The following is an 8,310-nucleotide window of genomic DNA, read 5'->3' as shown; positions in this document are numbered from 1 at the left end:
CTAAGCTGAGTCAGCGTGAGCTGGCTCACCGGTTCATAGCCGCCGGCTCACACATTGGCGTAGGAAGGAGGGCTCCAGAGTGAACTCATTTTTGCATTGGCCAAATTGCTGGCTCACAGCTTTAATGCTGGTCGCTCACCAAGTAGAATTTTTGCTCACCGGACTCCGCAGCTTAGAGGGAGCCTTGGCTCCTTCCTGAGCCGAGACAAAAAGGTGTGAGCCAGAGGCTAAAAAATCGTGAGCTGGCTCGCGCTAACGCAGCTTAGAGGGGAACATTGGCTTCCCAGGGAGGGAGGGGCCGGGAGACCTATTTGGCTAAGGAATGTTCCTTCTCTGGCAGCTCCGGATCAAGTGCACGCAGAACCAAGTTGAGTGAGTGCGCAGGGGTGAAAGTGTGGGGTTAGGGTCTGGGAGGGCTGGGTTCGAATCCCTGCTCTGCCTTGGTAGCTTGCTGGGTGGCCTTGGGCCAGTCCCCTGCTGTTCGATTGAGCCTACCTCGCAGGACTGCTGTGAGGATCGAATGGGCGAGTGCGACGTGAACCATTTTGGGGGCCCCTTGGGTAGAAAGGTGGGGTGTAAATGAAGCAGAGGGTGATAATAACAATTGGCTTTTCTCCAGTGCCAAGCTTGGTGTAGCAGTTAGAGGAGGGGTCGGTGTGGGGTTGTTTCTCAGACCAGGGTGTGACTGTCTGCTTTGCCGCAAGATCTCTTCCTCTGGGTTTGAATAGTTTGTTCCAGTTCAACTCTTGATGTCTGTTTTCAGCGCCAGGGCTGGGCGCTAGAACAGATGGACGTGCCCCCCTGAGCACGTGCAGAGTGTGTTTCCCATCCTGTTGAGGAATGAGCCACTGGGTAATTACAGAGTCTCCAAATGTCGGGGATCAGTGTGTCTGGGGGGTGAGTGTTAGATCCCAGGGTGATGTTTCTGGGGAGATCTAAACTCTAGCCTGCTTTTTCTAGGCATTCGGCAATTTCTGATCACAAACAGAATGAGTTTATTTTATTTGTTTGGATTTATATCCTGCCCTCCCCTTGACGGGCTCGGGGGGGTCCAACAGTATTGAATATAATACAATTAAAACCACATTAAAACACAGTATAAAGTAACATATATGTGCCATACAGCTCTAATTTTAAAAAAAACCCAACAAACCAGGTACCTCAGTGGTTGATGGTAAAGGTAAAGGTTCCCTTGCTCGAAAGCCAGTCGAATCCGACTCTAGGGTTGCGGTGCTCATCTCCGTTTCAAAGCCGAAGAGCCAGCGCTGTCCGAAGACGTTTCCGTGGTCATGTGGCCGGCATGACTAAACACCAAGGCACACGGAACGCTGGTACCTTCCCACTGAAGCGGGACCTATTGATCTACTTGCAATTTCTTGCTTTCGAACTGCTAGGTTGGCAGGAGCTGGAACTAGGTGGTTGATGGTATCAAGATTTAAAGTTTGTTAAAGATCTTTAAGATCTCAAGATCCAGGCTGCAGATGGGGGCTGGCCCGAGGAGGGGACGCCCGCTGCCCCAACCGAAAGCTCGGTGGAAGAGCTCCGTCTTGCAGGCCCTATGGAATGTAGTGGCCCCCGGAAGAGCTCTGCATTTGAAGGACGTGGGGAAGCAACGCTGCAATACCTCGATTATTTCTTGTTTTACTTCATTTACAACCCAGCTTTCTCAGTTGGGAAACCGAAATAGCTTACATCTGTCTCTTTGCTTTACTCTCACAACAACCCAGTGGGGTAGGTTAGGCTGAGGGGACGTGTGCCTGGCCCCAGGTCCCCCAGTGAACTTCCGTGGGGATTCGCACCTGGGTCTCTTAGATCCTAGTTCGACGCCCTAGCCCGGGGGTCTCCAGCCTTTTTGAGCCTGCGGGTACCTTTCAAATTCTGACACAGGGCAGTGGGCAAAACAACAAAGTGGCTGCCGCCGGGGCTAGAGCCAATCACAAAATGTCGGCGAGTGAGGTTATATCTACCTCAGATAGCACCTCCTTGATGTTTCAGGCAGGAGTTCTTGTTTAACGGTGTGCATTTCAGTCTGCACACCCAATCAGAAGCCCTGCTGGACAAAAGCCCCACCTAGTCCCGCCTACCAGTGTTCCCTCTAAGCTGAGTTAGTGTGAGCTAGCTCACAGTTTTTTTAGCCTCCATCTTACACGTTTTGGTATTAGCTCAAGAAGGATGGCTCCAGAGCAAACTAATTTAGGCAGTAGACAAATCGCTCACGCTACTTTAATGCCAGTAGGTCACAAAGTAGAAGATTTGCTCACAAGACCCCACAGCTTACAGGGAGCATTGCTGCCTACCTAAAGCACTTTGTGGGCGCCAGGAAAGGTCTCTGTGGGCACCATGTTGGGGACCCCTGTTCTAACCGCTGCACCATCTCTGGCATACTGCCACCATGTCTGCAGTTGTGTGTGTAAGAATTCTTGTGCCTGAGTAGCTACTCCTTAGAGTAGGATGAACTACTCTTTGGAGTAGAATGAACTTATAACCTGCCACCACACCTGCAGTTGTGTGTGTGAGAATTCTTGTGCCTGAGTAACTACTCCTTGGAGTAGGATGAATTTTTAATCTGCCACCATACCTGCTGTGTGAGAGAGAATTCTTGTGCCTGAGTAACTACTCCTTGGAGTAGAATGAACTACTCCTTGGAGTGTGATGAGCTTTCCATCTGTATGGGGGGGCCCTGGTTCCCCTTTTGCAATAGTCAGGCAAGCTGAACCCGGGCCTTGGTTACAAACAAAAATTAAACTGTTTGGGATGAGTCCCTTCGCCCCAAATGAGACGGGGTGCTCCACCCTGCCTTAATTTGACGCCACCTGTCCTGGAGTCTCTTTTGAAACTTCCCTGCACGCTTTTCTCACGCCCGCTGTTTGTAAAGCTCGTTTTATTTAAATACATTAAAATATATTGACACATGCAGGCAGGCAAAGCACCAACAAGAGAAATGGAAAAATAAAATCCTGATGAGATGTAATAATGCAGAAGGAGGGGTGAGGCATGCATGGTGCGCACCCATCATTTGGCAAATCTCTGGGGCACCCTTGCTTGACTGTCTTGGGCGGATTTTGTCAGTTTTTCTACAGAAGTGGGAATTCCCCTTGTGGTGGCTCTCCTTCACCCTTCCCTTCCTTTCCTCTCGTTTCTTAAAAGAGAGTTGGGGATAAGCAAACAGTATTACTTAAAAGATACCCAGATTGGAATTTTAGATCTAGCCATTCTGGGGAAGTCGGAACTGAAGGATCGGCGCATTCGGTGAATGTGACCAACCTGTAGAGTTGCGAGATTTGGTGAATGTGTCTGAGCGATGGTGTAATATTAGGGTTTAAAAAGAAGAGATTGGATTTATACTCCTGCCCTTCACTATCCGAAGGAGCCTCAGAGCGGCTTACAAACTCCTTTCCCTTCCCCTCCCCACAACAGACACCCTGTGAGCAATGCGCCCTCTAAGCTGTGGGGTCTTGTGAGCAAACATTCGACTTCGTGAGCTACTGGCATTCAAGTTGTGAGCAAGCAATTTGGCTACTGCATAAATTAGTTTGCTCTGGAGCCCTCCTTCCTGAGCTAAAACAAAAATCTATCCGCTGGAGGCTAGGAAACTGTAAACTAGCTTACACTAATTCAACTTAGAAGGAACACTGCCTGTGAGGTAGGCAGGGCTGAGAGAGCTCTTTTGAGGACTGCCCTTGAGAGAACAGCTCTGAGAGAACTTGTGACTGACCCGAGGTCACCCCAGCAGCTGCATGCGGAGGAGTGGGGAAATCAAACCCAGTTCTCCCAGAGTACAGTCCGCGCTCCTAACCATGACACCAAACTGGCTCTCTTAGATAGTTCGATCCAAGAGAGAACCCCTGGGTTCAAATAAATCCCCACCGTGCTCTGAAGCTTGTGTGGGTGCCCCTGGGCTAGTCCTTCACGCTCAACCTCGCAGAGTTGTTGTGAGGAGAAAACGGAGGGAAAAGTGGGATAAAAATGCACTAGATGGGCTGTGGGGCGGGATTGGTAGGTGAGAGTCTTTCCTCCCTCCTTTTTCTCTCCTTGCTCGGGGCGAGTCCCAACAGGCTTAGCTGCCGGCAAGACGCGAAGCTATTAAGCTAACAACGGGTGTTTGTCGGGTTGCTTCATCGTTGTCGAGACTGGAGGGGTGTGTGTGTGAGAGAGAGGGAGAGAAGTGTCCTTCCACATCAGAAGGCCGCCTCCCTCCTCCCTAGAGGCTGTGGCCCGTGCATGCATGCTTAAGCCGGGCGCGGGGTGGGGGAGAGGAGGCGCGGATGATGTGCCAAGAACTCCCGAATCACATGATTCTAATCCTGTAGCCCTGTTGTTCTCCGCCACCCCTCCCCGCCGTGTGGGGGGGAGGGGGGGAAGATTAGCGCCTGTCTCCCCTTAATGGGCCTGTTTACCACAGACCAGCAAGTAGCAGTTAATGTCTGCCTGGATTATATAACAAACAGAGCGATTATCTCCGGCTTCTGTCTCTCTCTCTCTCTCTCTCTGTGTCAGTGTGCAGTGTTTGGATTGTAGGCACATGTGAGCATCGCCATAGGTTGGAGGGGTTCCGTCATGGACCCTCAGTCCTGGGGTCTTTCCTCCTCTGCCATTAGGCGTTTCCCGCCACTGCTGGGAGACCTGTCCACTCTCTCACGCCCGTAACCCTCTGTTCTCCCCACATCTCAGCTTCACCGCTCAGGTGCTTCCAGCACTCGGTTCCTCTTTTCTGGGACTTGCCCTAGTTGCCAGCGCCGCTTCCTGCTCCGTGTGGGGGATTATCCGATGCCTCCCACGTTCTCTTGGCACTCGCAGCTACCAGCAGGGTTGGGCCGGTTTGGCCAGTGCGTTGTCCGGAACCGCAGTGTCTCAACCTGTGAGGAAGGCCGCGGCACTGGGCCCAGAGCCTGCTTTTCCACAGGGGCAGGTGTGTGCTGATGACGTCGTGTGTGTCCGCGTGTTTCCGTGCAGACTGGACTAAAACGCAGTGGCGGTGCTGACAGCCAGTTTGGTCTAGTGGTTAAGAGCGGTGGACTCTGATCTGGAGAACCGGGGTTGATTCCGCACTCTTCCTCCACATGAAGCAAGCTGGGTGACCTTGGGGCAGTCCCAGTTCTCTCAGAGCTCTCTCAGCCCCATCTACCTCACAGGATGACCTTGGGCAAGCCATAATTCTGGCACAGCTGTTCTTGAAAAAGAGCAGTTTCTGTCAGAGCTCTCTCAGCCCCGCCTCCCTCACAAGGGTGTCTGTTGTGGGGAGGGGAAGGGAAAGGAGTTTGTAAGCTGCTCTGAGACTCCCTTGGGTAGTGAAGGGTGGGGTATAAATCCAATCTCTTCTTCTTCTTCTTCTTTTACCTCACAGGGTGTCTGTTGTGGGGAGGGGAAGGGAAAGGAGACTGTAAGCTGCTCTGAGACTCCTTTGGGTAGTGAAGGGCGGGGTATAAATCCCATCTCCTCCTCTTCTTTTACCTCACAGGGTGTCTGTTGCGGGGAAGGGAATGGAAAGGAGTTTGTCAGCCCCTCTGAGGCTCCTTTGGGTAGTGAAGGGCGGGGTATAAATCCAACCTCCTCTTCTTCTTCTTTTATCTCACAGGGTATCTGTCGTGAGGAGGGGAAGGGAAAGGAGTTTGTAAGCCGCTCTGAGACTCCTTTGGGTAGTGAAGGGCGGGGTATAAATCCAATCTCTTCTTCTTCTTTCGGGTAGTGAAGAGCAGGGTGTAAAACCAACTCTTCTTCTTCTTGTTGTAGACTTTTACCTCAGAGTGGTCTATGAGGTCCCCCACATATTTTGCCCTCACAACAACCCTGTGAGGTAGGTCAGAGTGGCTGGCTTTCAGGGCGTTTTATGACCAGTTGAGGATCTGAACCCAGATCTTTCGCCAGTGCACCACACAGGTTGTTTAGGTACAGCGAGGCTGTATGCCCACAGCGTGGGGAGCGAGCAAACAGCTATTTGTGGCACAGTCCCAGCTTTCCCTGTTGTTGGCTGTGATCCCTGACACGTCTGCCCCACATTCTCTAACCCTGTTTTTCTCTCTTCACGCTCTGACAGGCTTTAACACCCTCTTTCAGTTCCTGGAGCGCTTTCCTTTTCCCTTTTAACATTTTTTAAAAAAAATTAATATTTTATTGAATTTTAACGTTCACTGTTAACCAATATACTACAGCAATGCTGACAACAATCATCTAACAAATCTTAACTGAGGCTTAAGTTGATCCAGTATAATAGATTCCGTGTATAGGAATGATCACAACCATCCAGGAAAAAGAAGACACACAACACAGTAGCTAGCTTCTAGGTTTTGCCACAAACCTACATCGTCTATAACTTTAGGGATTTCTTGTTGGGAAGCCAAATACTGTAGGATAGATAGCCGGATAGAGGAGAAGGTTGAGTGTGAAGAAGGTTTGGTGTAGTGGTTAAGTGTGCGGACTCTAATCTGGGAGAACCGGGTTTGATTCCCCACTCCCCCACTTGCACCTGGCTAGATGACCTTGGGCAAGCCATAGTTCCGTCGGAGCTGTTCTTGAAAAAGAGCAGTTTCTGTCAAGAGCTCTCTCAGCCCCACCTACCTCACAGGGTGTCTGTTGTGGGGACGGGAAGGGAAAGGAGACTCTTTTGGGTAGTGAAGGGCGTGGTATAAATCCAATCTCTTTTCTTCTTTATTAAAGTATGCCCGATTGTTCGTGAGTTTGGCCATAATATATAACCTCTGTATCTTTTGATGCCAAAGTCGGTGACTTTGTTGATTTAGCAATGGTGTTTCTAGCCGCATAGAGCAACAGAGAGACTCTTTCCATATTAGAATAGGAGCCATTGCTAGAGGCCCGACCATTCAATAAGAGGAGTTCTGGTGTGATATTGAGGTCTATACTAGTGATGGGTTTGATTTGTGTTGCTTTTGTTGTCGTCGTCCAGTCGCACAGTCGAGTCCGACTCTTCGCGACCCCACGGACCCCATCACGCCAGGCCCTCCTGTCTTCCGTCGTGCTCTGGAGTTTGCTCAATTTCATGTTCGTTGCATCGATAACACCGTCTAACCATCTCATCCTTTGCCGTCCCTTTCTTTCCTAACCTTCAGTCTTTCCCAGCATCAGGGTCTTCTCCAGTGAGGGCTCCCTTCTCCTTTGGTGGCGAAAGTATTTGAGCTTCAGCTTCAGTCTCTGGCCTTCCAGGGAACAGTCAAGGTTGGTTTCTATTAGGATTGTCTGATTCGATCTCCTTGCAGTCCAGGGGACTCTCGAGAGTCTTCTCCAGCACCATCATTCGAAAGCATCCATTCTTCAGCGCTCGGCCTTCCTTACAGTCCAACTCTCGCAGCCATTTTGTGTTGCTAGGGATTCCCGAAACGAAGTCACTGTGGAACAGTATCTCCAGCAGTGCACTTTCCTGCCCCACAGCTTGTCTCCTAGAAAGGGACGCAGAAGTCCCATAGATTTCCTCTCACACCTTCTCTGCCCCGTGACGTTTCTCCTCCCTTTCCCTCCCCCCCCCCCCCGACTCTTATCAGGGCCGGCTCTGTCCCTGCCCCTCTGCGAGACAAAGGGGGCATTCAGCAGCCCCTGGATTGGCATGGCCCTCCCCGCACCCGCTTTCCGCTGTGGGGGCGGCAGCGCTGGGTGCCCGCCAAGGAACAGCGGCTTCTTGCTGACCCCGACACCGGCCAGCCTTTGCCAGTTCAGGGAGGTCTGGGTGGAGGCCGAGGCCTGACCGCGGGCACTGGGGTGGGGGTGGGGGACAGGGGCGGTGGAAGCATGAGGCCAGAGCGGGGGGGGGAGATGCAGTGCTTGCCAGGGGGTGGGGAAACAGGTGTGGCCAGGTTGGTCCGGGCCCAGGTTTCCCGGGGGACCTGTCCTGCAGGTGCAACGCTTCCCAGCACCTTGCCTCTTTATTTATTCATATCCCGCCTTCCATCCTCCAGTAGGAACCCCAAGCGGCTTTCGTCCTTCTCCTCTCTTCCGTTTTTTCCCTCACTGCAGCCCTGTGAGGTAGGTCAGGCCGATAATGCGTGTGTGTGACCCAGCTAGCTTCCGTGGCAGGAGCGGGGATTCAAACCTGGGTTTCCCACAGGGTTGCGGGGGAGTCCTGGGCCCTTCCCGGGATCTTCTGCCACGTGTGCCTTGCGTGAGGGGTCATTTCGTAGAAAAAGAGGTGCAGGAGCTCATTAGCATAACTTATTTGCATATGCCACACCCCCTGACATCACCGGAAGTGTGTCAGAAGGCAACACCCACCGCTCAGGCTCCACTGGACTGTTTTGGATTCCTAGCTATTGGGGGGGGATGTGCAGATCTGTCCTCGCAGAGGAGGGAGAGCTTGTACCTGAA

The sequence above is a fragment of the Gekko japonicus genome, unplaced genomic scaffold (assembly GCF_001447785.1).
Source record: "Gekko japonicus isolate JY-2015 unplaced genomic scaffold, Gekko_japonicus_V1.1 scaffold4570, whole genome shotgun sequence".
Classification (NCBI taxonomy): Eukaryota; Metazoa; Chordata; class Lepidosauria; order Squamata; family Gekkonidae; genus Gekko; species Gekko japonicus.
The sequence above is the reverse complement of the archived record's forward strand: the minus strand, read 5'-3'. Positions refer to the sequence as shown.